General features: G+C 29.2%; 1 protein-coding gene across 1 annotated transcript in view; it reads left to right on the top strand.

Moving 5' to 3' along the window:
• The first annotated feature begins 230 nt into the window (after positions 1–230).
• Positions 231–18,307, top strand: part of reb (rebuf) — a 69,426-nt gene continuing 51,349 nt past the window's right edge. The window contains exon 1 of the mRNA XM_073992546.1: positions 231–243. The gene's annotated coding sequence lies outside the window, so the exon portion shown is untranslated. The remainder of the gene's footprint in view (positions 244–18,307) is intronic.

The raw sequence follows: 18,307 nt of genomic DNA, 5'->3' as shown, positions 1-18,307 counted from the left end.
TTAACAAAAATTTTCAAAATAAAAAAATTCAAAAAAAAATATTGAATTTTAAAATTTTGACATTGTTTAATTTTCCATCAACTTTTATATATTCAGTTTTTATTACTATATTATTGTTGTAAAAATATTACAAATCATAATTTCTAAATTAGATGCAATGACCTTTGTAATAATTTATCTTTGAAATAGCCAAAATGATTTCTAATTTTTGTATTTTTTACTCTCTATTACAGACTAATCTTGGTAAGTACAAGAAGCCCGCCAAATACCACAAGTTTTACACGTCTACACATCTTTTATTTATTTAAAACAAAAATCTGCATATAGAGTTGCTTGAGGACAGTTTAAGACATTAAAACAGATTTTGGAAATTATTACATATTTGAAAAAAAACTATATTTGTCTAAATTTAATTTTTATAATTTAAAAAAAAATTGGAAATTATTATTTTAAAAAACTATATTTGCCTAAATGTAATTTTTATGATTTTACGCTTAAAAAAATTTGTGTAAATTTAACATAATTTTCTTGTAATAATGTGTAAAATGTTCGCATAATATTTTGTTTGAAGGCGAGGCGGTTAGATCAAACTATCATTTAACATTTTGTCACATTATAGTTTTGTTTTATCATAAACCATCAAATAGCCAGTCATCAAATGTTAAAGATCCATACCGAAACGAAATTCCGGTTCCATATTTCTTCAATAATGTTTATTTAGTAATTCACATTAAATCATTATTAGCAACACTTGAGAAATATTTTATCTGTTTTTTTTTTCTACATTTGATTTTTGAAATTAATTTAGTTAATCTTTTGGCCCGGCCAGCAAGTAGTTTGACTAGTTAAGCATTAAAATCCATGGCAAGAGAGCTTCAAACATACATAATATGAAAATTATTAAGTAAATATAAAAAACACATTTAATGTTAATGTGTTAATTCCTATTTATGAGCAAGAAAACATTTTAAATTTTTTGTTTTGCTTCTTTGCTTTAATATTGAACTGAAAAAGATTATGCGATTTTAAGTGTTTTGTTGTGATTATATTAGCAGATATACCTAGCTATGAAATAATCAACAACACTTTTAGAAATGATAACATTATAACCGAAAAGGTCAAGAACTTGAGGGGTTATACACCATGGTTTATAAAAATTCATTGGTGTCATCAGGTTTTATGTTAAAGAAAAAAGAAGTGTTAAAACGTTTGATTAAAATAGAATAACATAGTGGGGAGATCTAAATTAACAATGAAGAAATGTTTTCGGTGGCAAACACTCTACCCAACATTTTCATTAACATTGACAAATCTAAACGAAATCATGTATCCTAGTCATTTTCATGGCAGAAATACTCAGAAAATTCTGTGTATAATGCCGGATATTCGAAATCAAGATGGAAAAATAAACATATTAAACAAAAATCCAATTTTCTGGCACCGAAACAAACCAAACAAAATATTTTTTAACAAATCCAAGTTTTTAGTTCTGGTTACCCTGTCCTGTCCTGAAGACGCACTTAAAATATTTTTACAAAATCTACTTTCTTGGATATAAAGAAACCAACTTAAAAAATCCACGTTTCTGGCACCGATATTCACCGTCTGTCGGAATTAGTTCCAGGCAGGGGTGCCAAGTTGGTGGTTTTTCCGCTACTTGTGGTGATTTTTGACGTACAAAAACCACTGTTTAAGCAGGAATGTCAACTGTTTTAAGGCAAAAATCGCTACAGAACTATGGTGCGTATGTGGCTGTAGCGATTTTTACCACGGAACAGTTGGCATCCCTGGTTCCAGGCCGGAAGTTCGAAATACAGCCCTCTGCGGGTAATGTAAACATTGGTCTGAGACCCACCACAGTTTTTTTAAAACCCCGCATATAACTCTGAAGAACCACGAAAATCTAAAAAATCCAAAAATCTGGGTATGGAAAAAAACCCACGTTTAACTACAAAATTTAAAAAAATCACTCCGAGATTGAATACTTAAAAAAAGAATATATAAAATATTCTTTGAAAAAAATTCGCCTTCCACGAAAAAAATTCTTTGCAAAAAAAACTACGTTCGGCAAAAATTTTTTAAAATTCTTCTGTACGTTCCACGAAAAATGCTCCGAAAAAATCTACGTTCCACAAAAAAATATTTTGAAAAATCCACCATCCACAAAAATAATAATTGAAAGTCCACAAAAAAATCTTTAAATAAAATTCCAGTTCCATATAAGGTTCTTTGAAAAATTAAAAACAAAATCTAAAAAAATAAAAAAAAACTTTGTTTTAACTCCACATTTTGCCAAAAAATCTTTAAAAAAATCCATGTTTAACAACATTTTTTCAAATTCTAAAAAAATTAAAAAAAAATCACCGAGATTGCATGGATAAAATAGATTATATAACAATTCATTGCAAAAAGTTCTTTGCAAAAAATCTACGTTCGGCAAAAATTCTTCTTTACGTTCCACGGAAAAATGCTCCGAAAAAATAAAATATATTGAAAAATCCACAATCCACAAAAATAAAATTTGAAATTCCACAAAAAAATCTGAATAAAATTTCCCTTCCATAAAAAGTTCTTTGAAAAATTAAAAAAAAAAATCTTTAAAAAAACTTGAAAAAATCAACGACCCATAACATTTTTTTAAAATCCACATTCCGCCAAAAAATCTTTGAAATAATCCACGTTTCACAAAAATTGTTTTGAAAACTTCTACAAAAAGATCTTTGACAAATATCCACGTTCAACCAAAAAATTCAAAAAAAAAATCTACAAAAAGTTCTTAGAAAAAATTCACGTTCCTCCAAAAATATTTTGAAAATGTCCAAGTTCTACAAAAAAATCTATGAAAATCCCCCCAAAAACATCGTTGAAATAATCACGACACACAAAAAATTCTTTTAAAAATTGTCCAAAAATATTTGAAAATAAAAACCACGGCCACAATTTTTTTTTTTAAATCCACTTTCAACCAAAACTACAAAATGTTAAAAAATCTTTGAAGAGTTCAAAATTATGTCCCAAAAAATGCTTTTAAAATCCAAGTTCCACAAAAAATACGTTAAAAAATTCCCCAAAAATATTCGAAAAAAATTAAAATTCCATAAAAAAATACTTATAAAAAAATATCCACGTTCCGCCAAAAATATATTAAAAGATCCATGTATTTTCGAAAAATTCCGCAAAAAATCATAGAAGTAATCACGTTCCACAAAAAAATTCTCTGAAAAATTGCCAAACTATCTTCGAAAAAATCACGTTCCACAAAAAATTCTATGAAAAATTTCCCAAAAAATCCGAAAAGAATTCACGTTCTATAAAAAATACTTTTTAAAAAAAATCGACGTTCGACCAAAAATATATTAAAAGATCCATGTATTTTCGAAAAATTCCCCAAAAAAATCTTTGAAAAAATTACGTTCCACAAAAAATAATTCTTTGAAAAATTCCCCAAAAAATCTTCACAAAAATCACGTTTCACAAACAAATTCTTTGAAAAATTCTCCTAAAAAATCTTCAAAAAAATCACGTTCCACAAAAGAATTTTTGAAAAATTCCCCAAACTATCTTCGAAAAAATCACGTTTCACAAACAAATTCTTTGAAAAATTCTCCTAGAAAATCTTCAAAAAAATCACGATCCACAAACAAATTCTTTGAAACTGTCTTCGCAAAAAACTATGTTCCACAAAAAAATTCTTAAAAAAAATATACATTACACAAAAATACTTTGAAAAAAATCCTATTCCACAAATATACTTTAAAAAAATCACGTTCCACAAAAAAATCTTTGAAAAAACCAGGTTCCACAAAATTACTTTGCAAAATTCCCAAAAAATCTGAAAAAACCACGTTCCACCAAAAATACTTTGAAAAATTCCCCAAAAATTTACGTTCCACAAAAAACTGTTCAAAAAAACACGTTCCACAATAAAAACTTTGAAAAATTCCCCAAAAATCTTAAAAAAAATCCATGTTAGACAAAAAATACTTTTAAAATTTCCTAAAAATCCAAGTTCCACAAAAATACTTTGAAAAATTCCCCAAAAAAAACAAAAAAATACTTTAAAATAATCCCTAAAAAATCTTATCTGGTTCCACAAAAAAAAAATGTTCCAAAAAATCACATTCCACAAAAAACACTTTGAAAAATTTCCCAAAAATCTTTAAAAAATCCATGTTCCACAAAAAATACATTTAAAAACTCCCTAAAAATCTTTAAAAAATCTACGTTCCACAAAAATGCTTTGAAAAACTCACCAAAAAAATTAAAAAAAAAAACTTTTAAATATTCCCTAAAAATCTTTAGAGACCATATTCTACAAAAATACTTTGAAAATTTACCCTGAAAATGTTAGAAAAAATCAAAGTTCCACGAAAACTAATTTAAAAAAACAAGTTCCAAAAAAATATTAAAAAAAACAATGTTCCTCACGAACACTTTGAAAAATTCTCCAAAAAATCTTTAAAAAAATCCACGTTCCACAAAACATACATTTAAAAATTCACGTTCCACAAAAAATACTTTTAAAAATTCCCCGAAAATATTTAAATAATTTAAAAAAACCATGTTCCACAATACAAACACTTTTTTAAAAAAGCCACGTTTACAATACAAATATTTTTTTAAAAAAGCCACGTTTACAATACAAATATTTTTTTTAAAACTCCACGTTCCACAATAGAAAGATTTTTTTTTTTAAATTCCACGTTCCACAATACAAATATTTTTTTAAACTCCACGTTCAACAATACGAATATTTTTTTTAAAACTCCACGTTCCACAATACAAATATTTTTTGCAAAATCCACGTTCTACAAAAAAAACTTAAAAATACTTTTAAAAATTCCCCGAAAATATTTAAATAATTTAAAAAACCATGTTCCACCATACAAACACTTTTTAAAAAAGCCACGTTTACAATACAAATATTTTTTTAAAAAAGCCACGTTTACAATACAAATATTTTTTTTAAAACTCCACGTTCCACAATAGAAAGATTTTTTTTTTAAATTCCACGTTCCACAATACAAATATTTTTTTAAACTCCACGTTCAACAATACAAATATTTTTTTTAAAACTCCACGTTCCACAATACAAATATTTTTTACAAAATCCACGTTCTACAAAAAAAAAATAACTTAAAAATACTTTGAAAAATTCGCATTCCGCAAAAAACAAATCTTTCAAAAATCCACATTCTTTAAAAACTTAATTTAAAAAATAGACGTTCAACAAAATATACTAAAAATCTTTGAAGAAAATCGAAGTTCATCAAAAAATAGTTAGAAAAAATCCACGTTCCACAAAAATACTTCGAACAAATTCTTGAAAAAATCTAAGAAAAACTATAGGTCCAATAAAATAAATTTTGAAAAAATTCACGTTCCCCAAACAATACTTTAAAATTTTTCTAAAGAAAATCTTTGGAAAAAAATCACAAAAAAAAAATGTTAAAAAAAAATCTTTAAAAAATTTACCTTCTACCAAAAATAATTTTTTTATTTTATTTATTTATGCTCATGCAAAAGCCTAGCCTAGCCCATAGGGCCATGATCCGTTCCAAAAACCACTCTACATTTACTGCTCTCAAATAATTTAAAAACAAATAAACCCATGTTCTAGAAAAAAAATTCTATGAAAATTCAGGATCCACAAAAAATAAAAAAAAAATAAAATTATTTACAAAGAAAATAATGAAAAATAAACGCTACACAAAATAATTCCTCAAAAATCAATAAACATTCACGTTCCACATTTTCTTTACCACAAAAAACCAGGTTCCACAAAAAAATTCTTTGAAAATTCACCTTCCACATTTTCATTACCACAAAAAAAACCAGGTTCCACAAAAAATTCTTTGAAAATTTAGGTTCCACAAAAAATTAAATGAAAAATCCAAAAAAAAAATTAAAGTTATTTACCAAAAAGATAATGAAAAATAAACGCTACACAAAAGAAATCCTTAAAAATTTACTTTTTAAACATTCACGATTAATATTTTCTTTATAACAAAAAACCACTTTCGAAAAAAAAATCTTTAAAAATTCAAGTTCCACAAAAAATAAAATTATTTACACAAAAATTAATAAAAAATAAACGCTACACAAAAGAAATCTTCAAAAATTCACTTTTTAAACATTCACGTTCCATATTTTCTTCACAACAAAAAACCACGTTCGAGAAAAAAATTCTTTAAAAATTCAGGTTCCAAAAAAAATAAAAAATAAATTAAAATTATTTACACAAAAAATAATGAAAAATCTTTAAAAAATCCAAAAAAAAATAATTAAAATTATTTACACAAAAAATAATAAAAAATTAACGCTACACAAAAGAATTCCTCGAAAATTCACTTCTTAAACATTTACGTTCCACATATTCTTTACCACAAAAAACCAGGTTCCAGAAAAAATTTTCTTTGAAAATTCAGGTTCCACGAAAAAATCTTTGAAAAAATCGGGTCCACAAAAAAATTTCTTTGAAAAATCAACGCTCAAAAAATCTTTGAAAAAAATCCAGGTTACACAAAAAAAAAATATTTAAAAAAAAAATCCATTTTAGAAAAAATCATTTTGTGTAAATCAAGGCTATAGTCGGGATGGGGCCGACCATGTGATACCCTACACCACTACCCCTGTGCATAAGCTTTGCACTGGTAAACATTTCTTTTAGGGAATATAATCCGACTGCCACAAAAATAATATGCCTCTTTCTCTCTGGGACCCCCATAAGCAACCAAAATTTCGTGACCATCCGATCAAAATTACGACCTGTAGCTTGATTGCAACAAATGGAAGAATTGGGTGTATTACCGACTATTGTGGTATCTCCCTTGTTCGACTACCTTCGCCAAACTGCTTTACACCAATGTAAAGATAATATTTTCTTCTTCCATTGACAGGCTTTGCCGTTGGAATACCACTACCAGAAGCCGATATATTCACAAAGAATAAAACTTTGAATTTGTCTCCAAAAGAGTTTTTCCCCATTCCGAACCCTAAATATTATCCGACTATCACCAAAATCAATAGGCTTCTTCTTCTGTGGGGCCCCCATCTACCGCCAAAATTTCATCACTATCCGATCAAAATTCCAACTTGTAGCGTGATTACAAAAAAATGGAAAATTGGGTTTATTACTGAATTTTGCAATATCTCGGTTTGCTCACTTACGCCAACATACATATCTCTGCTATTTGACCATCTACGACAACCTACTTTACATCGTTGTAAAGGTGATATTTTCTACTTTCCTTGCCAGGTTTTGCTTTTGATATAACTCTTAAAGAAACAGAGATATTGGCTTTGAAATGAAATGTTGACTTTTCTCCAAAAAAGTGTTTGCCCATTCCGACCCCTAAATATTATCCGACCATCACCAGAATCAATAGGCTTCTTCCTCTGTGGAACCCCCATTAACCGCCAAAACTTCGTGACGATCCGATCAAAATTGCGACCTGTGGCGGATTACAAAAAAATCGGAAAATGGGATGCATTATCGGCTATTGCCACTCCTCTGCTATTTTACCACCTACGACAACCTACTTTACATCGTTGTATAGGTGATATTTTCTACTTTCCTTGCCAGGTTTTGCTTTTGATATAACTCTTAAAGAAACAGAGATATTGGCTTTGAAATAAAACGTTGACCTTTCTCCAAATAAGTGTTTGCCCATTCTGACCCCTGAACATTATCCGACCATCATCAAAATCAATAGGCTTCTTTCTCTTTGGGACCCCCATTAACCCCCAAAATTTCGTGACGATCCGATCAAAATTGCGACCTGTAGCGTGATTACAAAAATATCGGAAAATGGGATGCATTATCGGCTATTGCCATTCCTCTGCTATTTTACAACCTACGACAACCTACTTTACATCGTTGTAAAGGTGATATTTTCTACTTTCCTTGCCAGGTTTTGCTTTTGATATAACTCTTAAAGAAACAGAGATATTGGCTTTGAAATAAAATGTTGACTTTTCTCCAAAAAAGTGTTTGCCCATTCCGACCCCTAAATATTATCCGACCATCACCAGAATCAATAGGCTTCTTCATCTGTGAGACCCCCATTAACCCTAAAATTTTCGTGACAATCCGATCAAAATTGCGACCTGTAGCGTGATTTACAAAAAAAAATAGAAAAATGGGATGTATTACCGACTATTGCGATATCTCCGTCATTTGGTTACCTACGCCGACCTAGTTTGCATCATTATAAAGACGGGATCTTCTACTTTCATAGTCAGGCTTTGCTTTTGGAAAGTCCCCAACCAAAGCAGTGATAATCGTCATTATAATTAAAATCGCAAAAATGAAAAGTTGGGTTTTATTTGCGACTATTGTGATATCTTCGTTGTTTGATCACCTACGAGAACCTACTTTACATCATTAGAAAGGCGATATTTTCTACTTTCATGGCCAGGTTCTGCTTTTGGTATACCCCGTATAGAAGTTGAGATATTCGTTTTGGAAAAAAACGTTGTCTTTTTATCCACATAAGTTTTTGCCTATTCCGACCCCTAAATATTATCCGACCATCACCAAAATCAATAGGCTTCTTCCCCTCTGGGACCCCCATCAACATCCAAAATTTCGTGACGACCTGATCAAAATTGCGACCTGTAGCGTGATTACAAGGTTTAGATGGACAGACGGACGGACGGACGGACTGACGGACGGACACACATAGCCAGATCGACTCAGCTCGTCGAGACATTCATTTTGGTATATATAAGTATGGGTCTACGACCATTATTTCGATGCGTTACAAACATTTTGGCCAAAACCAACTTATAATACCCTCCTCACATAGTGGTGTAGGGTATAAAAATCCATATTCGACAAAAATTGAAGATATCAGCAGAATACGTTATGAAAAATAATATTCTTTAAAAAATCTAGATCCACAAAAGAATTTTTTGCAAGATCCACCTCCAAAAATTCCTTGAAAAATTTTCTGGTCATACAAGAAATTCTGTTTTAAAAATCAATGTTTTAAAAGAATTCTTTGAAAATGCCGCATCTACAAGAGAGTTCTATTCAAAAAAAAAATATTTTCCTTTGAAAAACCTTGAAAACTTACGTTTTTAAAAAATTCAAGTTTCTGTTCCACAAAAAATTTATCTATTTCTGGCCGTAAAGACTAAGACTAGATATGATTTTTCTAATGTTGAAATATAATGACATGAAGTTTTGCAGTGGTGAGTAGTTTCTAGCTATAAGCGTGGATTTGTAGAAGATTATGTGTTGGACAGCTACTTGTAGCTGATTTTTTTAAATATAATTTTTATGTATTTTTTAAAGAATACAGGGGTCTCAGAAGTGTTTTTAAAAAATTTACTTTTGTTGATGAATATTTTTTAATTTTTATTAATTTTCACGTTGAAGTTGAGCTGAATGATCGATTTTGAAAATGAAAACGGAAAGCCTAAACCACCAATTGGTGCTTGTGTGGGTTCGAATCTTCATCTTTAATTTTTCACTTGGCAAAAAATCTTCTATAATTCAGCTCAACTCATACGGGAAAATTAATAATAATTAAAAAAAATATTCATCCACAAAAATAAAATTTTTAAAAATCACTTTTGAGACCCTAGCATTCTTTAAAAATCCAAAATAAAAAAATAAATAAATACAAAATTTTATTTAAAAAAATCAGCAACGTGTTGCTGTTCAACACATAATCTTCTACAAATCGACGCTTATATCTAAGAAACTTCTCACCAAAACTGCAAAAGTTCATGTCATTATATTTCAACAATAATATAAATGTCATAATAACAAAAACTGCAACTCCGTCATTTCCTACTCAAAACAAAAATCTCAACTTAATGTTTGTCGTTTTCAAAATTTTGGAAGCTGCCAATACAAAATGACAAACTTTTGTTTGAAGCGGTTAATTCTAGAATTTTACCAAACACATTTATCCCCAATAATGCTAAGAGACATATCAATTGCCGGTTTACCATACTAGTGATATTAATGTGTGTGTGTGTGTGGGTATGTGATGATGGCATCACATCACAGAACGAGTTAATGAAACCGATGATGATGATCAGCAACTTTGGTTTAACAGAATATCAACATTAAATTTAATTAACTTGTTGGCCTTATCTTAGATTTGTGTGGTACCGCTGCTGTCGTCTGACTGGCTCACTGCTTGCTTGTTGATATTAAATTTTTAATTTTTTTCCTTTCTTGCAAAAATAAATATTAAAATAATATGTAAAATAACACTGAACTACAAATTCTTAAGGTTTAATATCTTAAATGAAAGAAAAATTACTAAAAATTACTGATTCTCAGCCACGTGCCTTTTTGTTACCGTAATCTACTTATTTTCACTCACTCTGTAATTATGCCGTTTATTAAACGAAGGATAACAAAATAAAAAAATTACATGGAATGATCATGAGCCCTGAGAGTGAAGCGATTAGATACAAAGTCCATCCCAGAAGAATTGTTTTTGCTCAAGAGAATTCAAGAGTTTTATAAATTATCAGAAATGATTTTAACATGGAAAAATGTCCATTAGGTTCTCGTTGAAGTTGAGCTGAGTTTTTGCAAGTGAAAAATGTCATTAATAAATCAATCAACTTGTAGCCTAGTGTAGATTATTTTTCATAATATATTAATCGTCATTACTTGTTGTTGTTTGTTTTTTTTTTTATTTCGATATTTGATTTACAATTTGGATCCGTTCATCTATTATTAATTTTTATGCATTGAATGTATAACTGGTTAAGGTGTGTTTTGGTATTTTAACGAAATCACAAAAAATCCGATTTTTCTTGTTCATCTGATGCACGTACATTTTGACAATGAATATTCGCATGGTTCCTTCAAATATTATTTATATTTGCAAATATTTGATTTTGAGTGATATTCATCATTATGAAAACAAAACAAAACAAAAAAACAAATGTAATTTTATTCGATTTGAAAATGATGAACACCGTTTACTGATGATGAGTTGTTGTGTAAATATTATTACAAAAACAAAAGTCTCATTCATTCAGAAAACAAAAAAAATCACCCAGCAAGGGATTTATACACAATCTGTCTGTCTATGAATAATACATTTAATTTGAAATTAAATTACTTTTATGTGATTTGAGTTTTTTTTTCATTTTAAATCCGCACTTGAGGAGTGGTATAATTTGACAGTAATCTGTTCAAACAACAAGTAGTTGATTATAAATCATGTTTTGTTTACTTAACCAAAGCTAAGGGTAGGGGTTAAGCTTATTTTATTGTTGTCTTGAAATATATAAAACTATTAACCTTTAGTTTAGTGGGGAATTAGTAATCAATACAAACTGGTCCTCGATATGACCTTGTGGGTTTCTAGAAGAAGAATGGCTCAGAAGACCTACAATAGGAAGACCTTTTGACATATCAAAAGAACAAGATTACTCGCAGGAGAGCAGTTTGGTCTTCTCATGGAAGACCAAGAACTTCTCAGCATTTTTCTATGAAAAAGACTTCCTAAATTCTTTAAGGAACTGAGGAGATTTTTTTCTTAGGAAAAACTTCCTCAGAAAACTGAGGAATTTTTTAGAGAAAAAACTACCTCAGTGCTCCGCAGAGAAAATTTTCTATAGAAAAAACTTTCTCAGAAAACTGAAAAGATTTTTTTGTATAGAAATAACCTAGAGAACTGAGAAAAAAATCTATAGAATCAAATTTCTCAGGAAGCTGAGAAGACTTTTTCTATAGAAAAAACTTCCTCAGTGAACTGAGAAGAATTCTTTCTGTAGAAAAAACTTCCTCACTGAACTGAGGAAAATTTTTTCTGTAGAAAAAAATTGCTCAGGGAACTGTGGAGAATTTTTCTGTAAAAAAACTTCCTTAGGGAACTGAAAAGAATTTTTTCTAGAAAAAAGACTTGATCAGGGAACTGAGGAGAATTTTTCCTATAAAAAAGAAACTCCCAAGTAACTGAGGACAATTCTTTCTATAGAAAAGAAAAATTTTTCTATGGGAAAAACTTCATCTTTTTTCTATAGAAAAAGTTCTTCATGGAACTAAGAAGAATTTTTCTACAGAAATATCTTTTTCTGGTAACTAAAGGGAATTTATTCTATTAAAACAGAGAACTGAGGAGATTATTTTCTGCAGAAAATACTTCCTAAGAGAAATGAGGATATTTTTGTATAGAAAAAACTAACTCAAGGATCTGAGGAGATTTTTTCCAAATGGGAATTTTCCACAGTAGTCTGAGGTTATTTTTTTATATAGAAAAACTTCGTCAGGGAACTGAGATTTTTTTTTTCTTAAAAAAATATTACTCAGGGAACTGAGGAAAATTTTTCCTTTAAAAAGGCACTCCCAAGGAACTGAGAAGAAAGAAATATGGAAAAAATTCCTCAGAGTACTGAAGAGAATTTTTTTCTACGGGAAAAACTTCCGCAGGGAAATGAGGAGATTTTTTCTATAAAAAGCTTCTTCAGGTAACTGAGGAGAATTCTTTTCTATGGAAAAAACTTCATTATGGAACCGAGGAGAATTTTTCTATAGAAAAAAGTTCTTCATGGAACTAAGAAGAATTTTTCTATAGAAAGATCTTCCTCAGGGAGCTAAAGAGAATTTTTTTATTATAAACTCTCCCAAAGAACTGAGTAGATTATTTTCTATAGAAAATACTTCCTCAATGAAATGAGGATTAGGGTTATGACTTTTTGACATTTTTCCTCAAAAATGATTGTCTGTAGCAGGGATAAATGAACTCTTGCCTATTAATCACTATGCTATCGTTTATTCCATTGAAATATAAAAAAAGTTCACGCACAAATCGATTTTAAAAAAATAATTTTTTGAAAAAATATATGAAATGAAAAAAAAAATTTTTTAAAAAAATTATTTTTTGTTGCACGAATGAATAAATATAAGCCTACTAATAACTATAATAACGTTTATTTCATTCAAATATTAAAAAAAGTCGCGAAAAATGTCACTTTGAAAAAATTTAAATTTTTTTGTTTTTGTTAAAAAAATATATTTTTGAATAAAAGCGTTTACGACATTTTTACGATTCTCAGAATTGAAGAAAAATAGTGAGAAATAAATTTTATGTCATTTTAATTATCTCATGTGGCTCTAAAGTTTATTTTCAATTATATATCTGTTTTCAGTGACTTCAAAAAATTGTCCATAATTTTGATAAATTCAAATTTTAAAATCATTTTGTGCGTCAGGTTTTTTCACCGAATCACCTTATAATTAATATTTTATGTAATCTTATGGCAAAACTCATCACGCTATGATACAGGAATATGAGGTTGTAAAAAAGTCATAACCCTAATGAGGATATTTTTGAGGATATTTTTGTATAGAAAAACTTTCTCAAGGATATGAGGAGATATTTTTCTATAGAAAAAGTTGCCACAGGAAACTGAAGAGAATTTTTTTTCAGGGTTCTGTGATTTTTTCCTAGAAATATATTCCTCAGGGAGCTGAGGAGAACTTTTCTATAAAAAAACTTCCTCAATGAACTAAGGAGAATTCGTTCTACAGAAAAAAAACTTCTTCAAAAACTGAGGAGAATTTTTTTCTATGGAAAAAAACTTCCTTTTCTCTATAGAAAAAAAAAACAGTCTCAGTTCCCTGCGGAAGAGATTTTTTCTATAGAAAAGACTTCCCAAAGGGAACTGAGGAGATTTTTTTCATAGAAAAAACTTCCTCACGGAACTATGTAGAATTTTTCTATAGAAAAAGTTCATCAGGGATCTGAGGAAAATTTTTTCCATAGAAAAAGTTTCTATAGAAAAACTCAATTCCTTGAGAAATATTTTTCTTTAGAAAAAATTCTAATAAATTCTCAGAGAAAGATTTTTCTATAGGAAAAAGAAGTTTTCTATAGAAAAATGCTCCTCATTTTCCTGAGGAATTTGTTCTATTCTGTTCCATAATCCAGATTTCTCTATAGAAACAATTCTAATCTGTTTACCGGGGAAATCTTTTCTATAGAAAAAAATTCTCCTCAGTTGTCTCTTTAGTATAGAAAAAAACTTCCCCAGAAAAGACTTCCACAGTAAGTTGATTAGAATTTTTTTCTATAGAAAAAACTTCCCGAGGGAACTGAGCAGATTTTTTCTATAGAAAAAAACTTCCTCACCAAACTGAGTAGGATTTTTCTATAGAAAAAAACTTCCTCAACGAAGTGAGTATAATTTTTCTATAGAAAAAAAAAATCCTCAGAGGTCTGAGGAGAATTTGTTTTCTATAAAAAAAAAAATGTTAATAATTTCTATAAAAAAAACTCATTTCCCTGATAATTTTTTTCCGTTTGAAAAAATTCTAATAGATTTTCTGAGGAAGATTTTTCTATTCATTCAGTTCCATAAAGTAGTTTGCTCTATAGAAAAATTTTAATCAGTATAATGAGGAAGTCTTTTCGATAGAAAAAATGCTCCTCAGTTGTCTGAGGAGTTCTTTCTTTTCTATAGAAAAATCTTTCTTAGTTCCCTACAGAAGATATTTTTTCTATAGAAAACACTACCTCTGTAAGCTGATGAAATTGTTTTTCTATAGAAAAGAAAGAAGTTCCTCAGGGATTTGAGGAGAATTTTGTTCTATAGAAAAAACGTTCACAGGGAAATATTTTCTATAGAAAAAACTCATTTCCCTGAGAAAAAATTCTAAAAAATTCTCTGGCGAAGATTTTTCTATCAAAAAGGCTTCCTCAAGGGACTGAAGAGTTTTTTCTATAGAAAAAACTTTCTCAAGTAACTGAGGAGATTTTTCGGAGGATTTGTTTCTATAGAAAAAATATCCTTAGTTTTCTGAGGTAGTTTTTTCCTACAGAAAAATTATCCACAGATCCCTGAGGAAAATGTTTCTATAGAAAAATTATCCACTGTTCTCTCAGGAAGTTTTTTCTATAGAAAAATATTCCTCATTTTCCTGAGGAAGTTTTTTCTAATAACTTTCATAATGTAGTTTTCCCTATAGAAAAAATTCTAATCAGTTTATTGGGGAAGTCTTTTCTATAGAAAAAAAATCTCCTCAGTTGCCTGAGGGAGTTTTTTTCTATTAAAAAAAAATATCCTCGGATGCGCGAGAGAGTTTATTTTCTTTTTTAATGAGGAAAATTTCCCCAGTTCCCTGAGGGAGTTTTTCTCTATAGAGACAAATCTCCTCAGTTCAATGCGGAGTTTTTTCTATAGAAAAAAATCTCCTCAGTTCCCTGCGGAGTTTTTTCTATAGAAAAAATCTCCTCCATTCACTAATGAAGTTTTTTTGATAGAAAAAATCTCCTCAGATTCCTAAGGAAGTTTTTCTTTAGGAAAAAATATCCTCAGTTCCCTGAGGAAGATTTTTCTAAAGAAAAACTCTAATCAGTTCCCTAATGCAGTTTTTTCTATAGACACAATTCTGATCTGTATACTGGGGAAGTCTTTTCTATAGAAAAATTCTCATAATTTTCATTTTTTTTTTTAAGAAAAAAATCTCTCTCAGGTGGAAAAAACTCTCCTTATTTCCTTGATGGAGTTTTTTATTGAAAAAGTTTCCTCTGTTTCAACTAGGAAGTTTTATCTTAGGATTTTTTGTTTCTGTAGCAAAAGCTTTCTCAGGACACTGAGGAGATTCTTTTCTATAGAAACAATTTTCCTAGGGAAGGAATACGATTTTTAATAGAAAAACCTTCCTCAGGTAATAAGATTATTTTTTTCTATAGAAAAAACTTCATCAGGGAATAGAGGAGAATTTTTCTATAGAAAAAATTTGCTCACAGAACTATATCTCCTCACTTCTCACCTTTATCAGAAAAATTAAAGTAATTTTCGTATAGAAAAATCTTCTGAGAAGAATTTTTCTACAGAAAAAAACTTATTTATGGAGCAGAGGAAATTTTCTTCTTTAGAAAATAGGAGGACGGAGGAGAAAGAACTGAGGATAATTTTTTCTATAGAAAAAACTTCCTTGGGAAACTGAGTTGAATTTTTTCTGTAGAAAAAAACTTTCTTAGACGACTGAGGAGTATTTGTTCCAAAGAAAAAAGCTTCATCAGGAAGTGAGGAGAATATTTTCTATAGATAAAACCTTTACAGGGATTTGAGTAGAATTTTTCTATAGAAAAACCTTCTTCCGTCAACGAAGTTTTCTTTAGAAAATACTTCCTCTGGGAACTGAGGAGAAATTTTTCTATAGCAAAAAGTCCTTAGAAAAATCTCCTCAGACAGTTGAGGAAATTTTTTCTGTAGCAAAAAATCTGCTCAGTACCATGAGGAAGTATTTTTCTATAGAAAAAATTCTCCTCAGTTCCCAAAGGATGTTGTTTTATAGAAGAAAATCTGATCAGTTTCCTGAGAAAGTTATTTTATAGAAAAAATTCCTTTCAGTTCGCTGAGGATTTTTTACCTATAGAAAAATTCTCCTCAGTTCCCAAAAGAATTTTTTTCTACAGAAAGTTTTGTTTAGAAAAAATTTTTTCTCCTGTGGAAGCTTTTTCTATAGAAAAAATCTCTCCATTTCCTTGAGAAAGTTTTTTCTAAAGAAAAATTGTACTCAGTTCTCTGTAGATGATTTTATTATAGAAAAATTTTCCTATTTTCCCTGTGAAAATTTTTCTATAGAAGAAATTCTCTTCAGATTTCTGAAGAAGTTTTTTCTATAGAAAAAATAACCCTATGTTCCCTGCAGAAGATATTTATGTAGAAAAAATCTCCTCAGTTCTCCGAGAAATTTCTTTATTGGAATTTTTTCTGTAGGAAATTTCTTTATTAGATTTTTTTCTGTAGAAAAAAATTCTCAGAAGACTGTGGATAATTTTTTCCTTAGGGATCTGAGGAGAATTTTTTCCAAAGAAAAAGCTTCCTCAGGGAACTGAAGAGAATTTTTCTATGTTCAAAACTGCCTCAGGGAACTGAGAGTTATTTTTCTGTAGAAAATACTTTGTCAAGGAATTGCAGAGTATTTCTTTCTATAGAAACACTTTCTTTTGGAGAATTTTTTTGTAGAAAAACTTAATCGAGGAATTGAGTAGAATTTTTCTATAGAAAATTTTTTTCAGGGAAATGAGGTAATTTTTTTCAGTAGAAAAAACTTCTTCAGAAAATTCAGGAGAATTTTTTCTATAGAAAAAACTTCCTTATGGAGTAGAAGGTAATTTTTCTCCTCAGGTAACAGAGGAGATTTTCTCTATAGAAAAAACTCTCCTCAGTCACCTCCTTTTTCTCAATAAAAAAACTTCTTCAGGAAACTGAGAAGAGGAGAGTTTTAACTGAGAAAGAACAAAGTCCTCAGTTAACAGAGGAGATTTTCTATTTAGAAAAAAATTCTCCTCTGACAAGTGAGGGAGTTTTTTCTATAGAGAAAATCTCCTCTTTTACCGGAGGAATTTTTTTCTATAGAGAAAATCTCCTGTTACCTGAGGAAGTTTTTTCTATAGAAAAACTCCCCTTTATTCCATAAGGAAGTTTTTTCTATAGAAACAATTATCCTCAATTTTCTAAAGAAGGTTTTTCTATAGAAAATATGGTGAATATATGTGTATGTAGGCCCATAAACCCATAAAACACCAGAAGATGTTCTCATAAAGAAATAAAATAAAAGACTAAAGACACAAACACTCAATTTTAGTCCTATGAAAAAACAAAAGACTTAAGACAAAGGCGTTGTTATGTACTATTATTGACAATGGAATGTTCTTCGCTTACTTAACACATTTTACAATATTCAAAATCATAATAATTCAATTTCATAATGTTAACAAATTCAAAACCTAACTTCCTTGTGAAATAAAACTATTTTTTAAATTTGGGATATTCCCAAACATTTTGACAACATGAAGATTCCATGAGTCATAGGTAAAGTAACATGTTTCAAGGACATATCATTAAAATGTCGTTGATGAAAATCTCTAAAATATTTCATAATATAGACAGCAATTGGTCTCATCTTTTTTGGAATTTATTAAATGATTTTTCTGCACCTATTGTAGGTGGCCAGCTACTTTTATTTACGAATTTTGTATTTCATACTAAAATTTCCCTCACAACCCTACCCTTGAACTTTAAATTAAAAATTCAAAAAATATTCACTTGACACTCAAATAATATTGAAATTGCATTGAAAAACAATAACCGAGTCAAGTTGTATTGCTAAAAGCTCAAAGACATGTACGGCTGGTGATTAACCATCAATTGCAAAAGTTGAAATTTGTAGTTTGGTTGACAGCAGTTATTGTTATAGTTGTTGTTGTTTATGGAACTTATATTACTTTTGCTTTGTTTTAGTTTTTTCTGACTTTTAATAAGAAAGACTCTATAGCACAATTATGGCCTGGCTTGTAGCTCTGACTAAAGC

Source organism: Musca autumnalis, unplaced genomic scaffold, assembly GCF_047663935.1.
Source record: "Musca autumnalis isolate F117 unplaced genomic scaffold, ASM4766393v1 scaffold_5, whole genome shotgun sequence".
NCBI lineage: Eukaryota > Metazoa > Arthropoda > Insecta > Diptera > Muscidae > Musca > Musca autumnalis.
Note: the sequence above shows the minus strand (reverse complement) of the source record. Positions and strands in the feature narration are given on the sequence as shown.